Consider the following 8,413-nt stretch of genomic DNA (forward strand, 5'->3'; position numbering starts at 1 on the left):
ATATTTGGACGGATGGAGTACTTCCTTCGTTTTTTAATACTCGTAACGTTTGAAGCTTTTACACTATTTATATATTCTACTTTGACTATTGTTGGTAATTTATATGTAAGATAAAACATAGGCATTAGAGATCTTGTTAAATTCGTTTCAATCCGTATTTTCAAAATATCACTTTTTATAATTTTTGCTTAAAGATAATTAAAGATATTAATGATCAAAATTGTGCAGTAGCATGCGTGAAAATGATCAATGTTGCGAGTAAAACAAATGATCCGTCTGCTTTTGTTTGCTCCATTTGCTATTTTAATTCGTTTTCAAAAGATTGTTCCATTACCAAAAATGTTAGTGAGACCCTAACTTTACTCTCACGTAAATTACATTTGATTCCAACAATTTTTTTTTCTTCTCAATTCCACTAACACAACTCTTAATAAAGCATATTTGGAAGATGTGACAAACAGTAAGGGACAGAGGGAGTACAAAGTATTATATTCACCTACATTTTGTTTCATTCTCAATCCCGACCCAATTGATTGTGGTTCTCTTTTCTGTAATTTCACTATAAAGTTGTACCCCAATTGATGGGTTTCAGATCGAGTTAATTCGATTCCACTATTGAGCCAATTGAACTCCGAGTCAGCTTATTCATATATGGGGTTTAATTCAGTTTATGATGTTTATGAAACGTAGTTCAATGTTTGGGTCAGATAAATAGCAATTCGTCTAATATCGGGTAGGTTCTTCTCTGGTCGGGATTTTTCGAGTTAAATCGGGGCTTTTTGTTACAACAAGTCAATTTTTTATTTTTTTTGACGTGAACTTAAACACACAAAATAAGGAAAGTAAGAAAAAGAAAGTAAACTAGTTGATGCCCCCTTGGCAAGGTCATGTGATCGTTGCACCATCTAACGATCAATCTTGTGTCTGCTACTCCAACTAAACATACCTCAAAGACTTGTAATTTCTGAAATTGTCTAAATTAAGTTAAGTGTACCTCGATCGAGTTGCGAATCCTCAACATTTGTGAATCTCTTAAATTAACGTTTGTGAATCTGTAAAAATAGCAATTGTTTGGGAATATAAACGGCTCACGACATGTCGACACATGTGCCATACGCAATACGCCCGGGCGGACATTAACATGAGTAAAATACGAATATTAGGGATGACCCACGGGGGACGGCCCGTAAGGGTCTGCCGGCCCGTAATCATTAAGATCGTCCAATTATACTCCACCAAATGGATGGACTCCCAAACCCAACAGAAGTCGGCGGGGCAAAGAGTTCGTGTTGACCAAGGAACCATATTAGAGTTTCTATCATATATTCTTATATATACGGTCCGGATACACATCAGAAGGGACGCAATCAATAAACCCTAAACCTAATTCTTGAACTTGAGCCTAGAACCTCTGTCTGACTCCAGCATAGGAAGAAGACTCTTGAAGATCTCTCGTCGTCTCAACCGGTCGACTCGTTAATCAACGATCCCCTGTATTCATACCGAAACAATTTGGCGCGGTCTGTGGGGATTCGAACAAAAAGCCAGCAAAAATCATGTCTAATGGAGATTATGATGGACGCGTTCGTACCAGCTCTACGGGATTTGGGGAGAACAGCTGCCACCAGGACCAACTCATGAGACGCGGTGTTAGGTTATGATACATATGACAATTCATAAATCATGCGGAAAAACCATAAAGCCAGGAAAGCATATTATATTCACATAATCATTTAGCATAGAATTGATGCATACATGTTGTAGCGTTCCTTCCCTAGCTGCGCCCGAACCGAACAAGAACAAGTCTTTAGGACTCCAAATGTCGTCCCTCCGTAGATAGTCCACAGTACGTCCGGATCCGCCTTAAGCTTGACCAACTAGGATCGCCCTTAAGGTACTTAGAATTTTCGGCTATTGTAGGCAATTATATGACTGAATTTTTGCTCTCAAAAATCACTTTGAATACTTGAATACTCGATATAAATTATGAGCCCTTAACTCATATTTATAGACCATGGAATAAGTAATCGAATCCTACTAGGATACGAATTAATTAAATTAGAATCCTAGTAGAATTCTTATTTAATTAATTTATCTTTTAGGATTAGGAATTTTAATCATTAAACAAATCCTATACTCTTTAGGTTTCGTATGTGAACACAAACTCTACACGAGCATGACCCGCAAGCGTGTAGGACATGCCCGCGCACAGCCCACACGGCCGCTCGGCCCACGCGAGCTACAAGCCCACGCGAGCTGCAGCAATGCTCGAAGCCCATTGCTGCGCGCGCTGCGCGCGCTGCCATGGCCTGCTGGGCCTGGCGTGGCCTTGGCTGTTCGTGTGGCGCGCTTGGCTTGCTGGGCGATGGCCTGGCTTCGTGCTGGGCCCTCGTCCGGCAGGCCTCGTCCGATGCTTATTCGTACGATACGCTTCCGATTAAATTCCCGGTTCCGGAATTCATTTCCGATACGAACAATATTTAATATTTCTGATTCCGGAATTAATTTCCGTTTCGAACAAATATTTAATATTTCCGTTTCCGGAATTATTTTCCGATTCCGATAATATTTCCGATTCTGACAATATTTCCGTTTTCGGCAATATTTCCGATTCCGGCAATATTTCCATTTCCGATAATATTTTCCGATACGTACCATGTTTCCGTTTCCGGCAACATCTACGACTTGGATAATATTTATATTTCCGATACGATCCATATTTCCGTTTCTGGCAATATCATCGTTTCCGGAGTATTCATTTCTTGCCTGTGACGATCTCAGCTCCCACTGAAACCAAGATCCGTCGATTCCAAATATCCATAGATAGAGTATTTAATGCCATTAAATACTTGATCCGTTTACGTACTATTTGTGTGACCCTACGGGTTCAGTCAAGAGTAAGCTGTGGCTTAATATCATTAATTCCACTTGAACTGAAGCGGCCTCTAGCTAGGCATTCAGCTCACTTGATCTCACTGAATTATTAACTTGTTAATTAATTGAACCGCACTTATTAGACTTAACATAGAATGCATACTTGGACCAAGGGCATTATTTCCTTCAGTCTCCCACTTGTCCTTAGGGACAAGTGTGCATTTCCTAATTCCTTTGTCGCTCGATGCTTGCTCTTGAACATAAGGTAAGAGTTGTCATCCTTATTATGTCCAGAGGTGTTCCTCGGTTTCAGAGTTTAACTGATCAAATAAACAGATAATCATAGCCTATGATTCATCCGAGCACGGCCATGCATTTCACAGTTTCTAGCTCTCCGAGTGGCCTTGTACAACTTTTAAGCATCTCATCCCGATTTATGGGAGGAAAATCCCAATCTTGAGATTAGACTTCGTTTGGTAGGTGATTACCTGAGCGTTGCCTTTATAGCCTCCTTTTACGGTGCGACGGTTGGTCAACGTCAAAGCAACCAGTTCTCAAACAAGTAATCTCAAATCACTCAGGTATTGAGGATTTAGTGTCTAATAATTTTAATGAAATTCACTTATGACAGATTTTCATCTCTTACAGTAAAGTTTCATAGGTCTTGTCCGATACTAGTCTTCCCAAAGTAAGTATCTATGCAAATGATTATGACATTGCCATGTCCACATGGTTCAAGAAACAGAACTACTAGTCATCTTGCATTCTAGTCGTCTAACGTTTTCTATTCGTCCAATTTTATAGAAAACTCCGACTAGGGACCATTTTCAACCTTTGACATTCAAGTTCACTTGATAGACATTTCTTAGTCACAGGACTGGTCCTGACAGTCTATCTTGAATATATATCGTCAAATTTGAAGGGACTCATCATTTAATACTAAACCAAGATTAAATGGAATATGAAAATACATTTCATATATGATAAATGTTCAACCCTAATGTTCTACAGCCATGGGCCTCGAACCCATCCTTAAAACAGTTCATGGAATTCAAAGCTATGCTTGATTTCCAGTGCTACAATGTGAGTGTTGCTTCTCACTTGTTGCATAGGTTTAGTTATCATGCTTTGCCAATCTTAATATCCTTTTCATCGAATGTTCTTCGAGATATGATGATAAGATCTTTTGAGTATGTTTATTTTGTGATCTAGTCTTTCTTACTTAAATAGTGGTTCTACGCATTTTGCAATGAAGAACCATCAAGTCAGCAGACATGTGATCCAGCCAAGTTCAGTGAAGAACTTTTAATGTAAACAACTCAGTTTTATTGCTTCTTAGGCAATAAGTACTTCTACTTCAACTGTATAGGTTGCTAGTAATGCTTTGGTTTGGATTTTCTTATCCAAGCAGTTCACGGATATGTGGAAGACTTTCCAGTTGTATCTTAGAACATAGAAATTAATATTTAATTTCCCACGCAACAACTCATGGTCTCCAATCCATGTTGCCATTTCAAAACACGATGCTCTATAGCTCGTCCTTGTCAATGGTTAACTCTAAAGAGATCTTGCTTGATCCTTTGCCAATGTTTATGCGTGTAGCATTAAAGTTTAGCATATCTTTATTTCCTTGAGTCAAGAACTAATCTTATGTACCTTTTCAAGTACCATAAGTTTGTCTTGATCTCAATCTAGTTGATCTTTACTTAGATCAATAGAGATTGGTGTATGTTCGTCATGCCCAAAGTCACACGATACGTTTTTGGCGATCCTCATATTATATCATACATGATAAATTCTTTTGCAGAATAATTCCTAATTGAATTCTATTCATGTAACTTTAGCTCATTCAGTTTCAGTAGATACTGAATCCAACTAAATTCTTTGACATATAATATAGGTTAAGGATCTCACTTAGATCCTTTGATGTTTAACTTAGTAAATGCTTATACATAGTTCAAACATTCATTACTTAGATTTATTCACATGGGTCGAATATCTCCAAAGGAGACTTTCGTGTTTGATTTAGTAAATGCCATTACTTAATCCAAAACAATATCATAAGATCTTTGTAAATAGATCTTAATACCCAGTATGTACTAAGTTTCGCCATGGTCCATCATTGATTAATAATCTCAAATCTAAGTCATTAGCATTTGAATGTTATTTTACAATAGAGAGATATGTGTGTGATACACAAAGGACCAATTAAGTTTTTATATACTCCCACTAAACTTCTTATATATCTATAAGAATCATGTATATTTTATGAAACTAAAATACTTATTAGCTTCATTAAAATATAATTCCAATTCCCAATTGCTTGCTTAAATCTGTACTTAGATTTTATAAGCTAGCTTTCTCTTTCAAGCATTTATTTGGATCCACAAATCCTATGACATACCATGTACATAGTTTATTCCAACATTTGATTGAGGAATACGTTTTGTCATCCAATTGCTATATGTACCAATATGCAATCATTGCTTGAATTATAGACTTGAGCATTACGATTATGCATGAGGTTTCAACACAATTCACACCATGAATTTGCTTGTAACCTTTAGCAACTAATCTCGCTTTGTGTGTGAACACAATTTCATGTTTGATGGTTTTTATCCTTAAAACAAACTTGCAACCAATAGGTGTGAACCTATTCTTGCAAATCAACAAAATTTCAATTTTGTCATCAAAACATTGAGTATGTTTTATGGCCTCTAACCATTTAAAACATTTGAGTCTATATATGGCCTCTAACCATTTTAGGGAATCTAGGTTTCGTCATAGCTTTCTTACAAGTCACAAACTCATTAATCTACATGATAATAGTTTGACTGCAAGTTGTAGGTTTCTTCACTATCTAATAGAAGAATCTCATAGTTTCATTGACCAGAACTCTATGTTTCTTTACTATCTAATAGAAGAATCTCATAGTTCCAGTGACTTGAACTCTATGCCTACTTGGGTATAGAACATCAAACAATAGAATATCAACAGGCACTTTGAGAGTCCTTTGAATATTCTATTCTCCTTGAAGCACTTGTAAAGTGTTCTAAGAGATGTCTATTCTTTAAAAGCCACTTCTAAAGTCCTTAAAGAATACGTGTTCGGATTTTCTAAAGATCTTCGAAAAGCATCCGGATTGTCCGTTTATGTTTGTTGTTCTCCTCGAAGACTTTCGAGGTCTATTTTCTCCCACTTGTCATTTTGGAAACGAATCTCCAAAAGGACATTATTTCGAGCAAACAAACATTATGTTCTCAAAAATTCGTGGTAGAAACAATACCCTTGTGTCTCATTTGAATAAATCACAATGAAACATATATCTATACTTGGGGCCTTAGTTTGTTGAATAACAAACACTAAGCTCCCACTGAGTTTAGGAACTCTTTAGATATATTATGAAAAGATATTTTGAAATTACTTTTCAATAGCTTTGACGAATTTGGTTTAGTTTGGTGGTAGTTGAGCATTTTGTTTTAGAAATTATAGGAAAAGTCTTTATGATCCATCATTGATCGAATCAAGTACTAATTGACTTCGATTATTCCAACTAAGATATGCCATATCTTATGGACCTAGATTGTGAAATTACAACACACAATCATTGATGATCATATTTGGTCTCAAGTAATCATCAACATGATCTAACCTAGATCTTTATGATTTCTTGCCAAGTGGATTTTATACTTCTGAATCTTTGAACTAGCCAAACAGATTCAACTTATATCACATTTGAGTAAATAAACCTATATTCACTCAAATCCATGTGAAATAATACAGTCATAAAAATCTTTCTTTAGCTTTGATCTCTATTGTCTAGGCGTTCTAACAATAGTTCATATCTTTTGTTACTTTCAACAAGTAAGACTAGTTGTCTTAAATTGATTTAGAAATCAATGAACTTTCAAAAGTCCATCAAAATAGAGCTTTTGAATGTTAACTTATTGATATGGTCTAAGCAACAATGCCAAAGATTAGTGGAACTCAAATCAAGGGGTTGATTTGAACCTAGTAAAATTCTTTAAAGAGTTGTTTGTTTTAATCAAGCATATTGACTCATCCCGTAAATGACCATTTCATTCAAATAAACAAACAAACAAGCATTGTTTTTGTTCTTCTGAATGTGAGTCTTTCTGTGTTTGAAGCAGAAATTTAGTTATGCTGATTATGGAACAAAATAGCCATTTAGTTTCAGCCTTGAAAGGACTTAAAACAAACTAGATGACCCTATAGCTAATGTAGCATTGCCATGCTTCATTTCCCACTTGTAGGCCATTAGTGTAGCCTAGCTTCCATTATTTGAGTTATTACCGAAGTAAGAACCTCAAGCGGTATATGATACCAAGGAAGTTTGATTCCTAGGTCACTTCTCTTTAAACATAAACTTATAGGTAGAAACGGAATTATAAATTCCTTTCATTTGTTCCTTTGTTTTCCTATTTCTTGTACCCTTTCTTATAGTCTTAAGAATTGAATTCTTTAGTGTTGACTTTTATACTTTGTTAGACATGTCCAATGTCACCAACAAGGTTCTTTACCATTTTAATTTATGTTGATTATTTTGTTTCAACTAGATGATCTTACCAGAAGCTTCTAAAGTTCTCTAAGTATCGATCTATTCGAATGTCTAGGGACTAGACTCATTCGAGAATTAAATGGAAAAAAGATTTTAGGTTGTTAACCATTGGTAAAGCTGAGCGTTTAAACTCAATGCTTTATGATCTCAAAACTACATTGTATTTTGAATTCACAAGCACCAATCGGTTCGCCATTCGACTTTGATACTCGAAAACAACCATAAAAGTCTCTAAAAGAAACGTACATTTTAAATTGCTCATTTTCTCTCATTTCCGTGAATCGTTCTTGGATTCACTACCAATCGAGGAAATTTACTGTTACCTTTCTAAAAGGATTTATTGCAGTGCAAGATATTTAATTATAAACAATAATTAAAACATTCATTGAAGCATGCAAAGTCTAAACATTTATCATGAATAATAACTTGAAAATGAAAGCAATCATACAATTTAAACAAGTCATTAGCATTTTATTCGAATTATGTGTTCCGGCAGGTGTGAATAAAATGATTCCAAGACCCTAAAACCATTGAATAATTAAGCACAGTTTGTCGAATCAATTCTAAAACATTTTAGGTAAGCAAAATCCTTTTGCTAATAGTCTAGAAACTACTCTTGGTTGATAGGTACGTCTAAGAACTTTATTAGGTAAACCTATCGATTTTGCCACGACATAAAAGGACTCCTTACTTATATCGTTGAGTTTCACCAAAACTAACGTGTACTCACAATTATTTGTGTACCTTGCCCCTTTAGGACCAATAAGTAACACCTCGCTGAGCGAAAACTATTACTAGATTGATGTAAAGGATATCCGAGCAAGTGTATATTTTGGCATGGCACCTTTTAACTCAATTTTTAAGTTTGGAACTTAAGGCTCTTACTATATTGGTTAGATTTTAAGTGAACTAAAATCCTTAATCATGCAACACAATCAAGCTTTGATCTCATGCATTTTA

Source organism: Spinacia oleracea, chromosome 4 (assembly GCF_020520425.1).
Source record: "Spinacia oleracea cultivar Varoflay chromosome 4, BTI_SOV_V1, whole genome shotgun sequence".
Lineage (NCBI taxonomy): Eukaryota > Viridiplantae > Streptophyta > Magnoliopsida > Caryophyllales > Amaranthaceae > Spinacia > Spinacia oleracea.